Source organism: Uloborus diversus, chromosome 2 (assembly GCF_026930045.1).
Source record: "Uloborus diversus isolate 005 chromosome 2, Udiv.v.3.1, whole genome shotgun sequence".
NCBI classification, from domain to species: Eukaryota; Metazoa; Arthropoda; class Arachnida; order Araneae; family Uloboridae; genus Uloborus; species Uloborus diversus.
This window is the reverse complement of record NC_072732.1, coordinates 188,368,549-188,369,660: the sequence shown is the minus strand read 5'-3', so window position 1 is coordinate 188,369,660 and position 1,112 is coordinate 188,368,549.

Genomic DNA, 1,112 nt, shown 5'->3' with positions numbered 1-1,112 from the left:
ACTCTGATCCAAAGGTGTGCATTATAATGCTCTTCAACTGTATTGATATTTCAACCCGCAAAACTTTAAATGTACCTAATTTCTGACAAACAAGAGCTTTGTGGCTGGGAGGAATTTTACAATCTGAATTACGGTCCTGATCTCAAAGGTAATTCAACACTTGTTAAAACTTAATTATGTATCAATCATGGCATAATTATTTAAAAATCATTTTCTCAAAAAAAAAAAAAAAAGAAATTTTTACGAACCTGAAGCGAGGTGATAACATGCACTTTATTCTTCAGGTGATAAAGAAAGAGTAGCATATCAAGGAAATAACTAGGCAACCTAAAAATTTAAAAACCCTAATTAGAGCATAATAAAAGGTACGAACACACTACTTGAACCGAACTTAAAACACCTCAGTTTTCTCTTTATGATGGAACACACAGCGACTGGCATGCTTGTTGAATAAAAAAAGAATAAATTACCAAAACAACCAAAAATACCTACAATGCATTAAATTTTTAATAAAATAGTATTTTAAATTGGCTCGCTCAATCAAAAAAATCAATAAAAACTGTGCCGTGTGTCAAGCAAGTGTTGCACTTCATATCCACCTCAAACGCTTTGGCAAATTCATGTGGTTACATTAATTTCATAATCGAATTGACATTTTTTTTACAAATTTCAACTAATAAATATTTGGCAGAAAATCATAAATCGTTTAAACTTAAATCTAAATGTTATTAAAAGATACTGTCAGCAAGCATTGAAAGTTCTATAATTTATAAGCATTTTATTTCCTCTGCATCTCCTTTCAAAAAACAAAAAATTGACACTGTTAATACTTACGTTGCATAGATTTAATTTGGAGTTTTATAGCTTGAAGGAACATTAAAAACGATACATAAGTCAATTTTTGTCTAAGAAATGATCAGGAAAAATAAAAACCTTAACATTAAAACATAAGTTAAAATGGGTTTTAATATCAAGTCATATTCATTAAAAATAAAAATTTCTGCAACGTACAGCATTTATAATACAAATCGCAAGTTAAGATCTCCTCACATCACAAGTGTATGTTTTGATTACTTTCACTCGTCGCCAAACACGAAATTGATCGCGCCAAA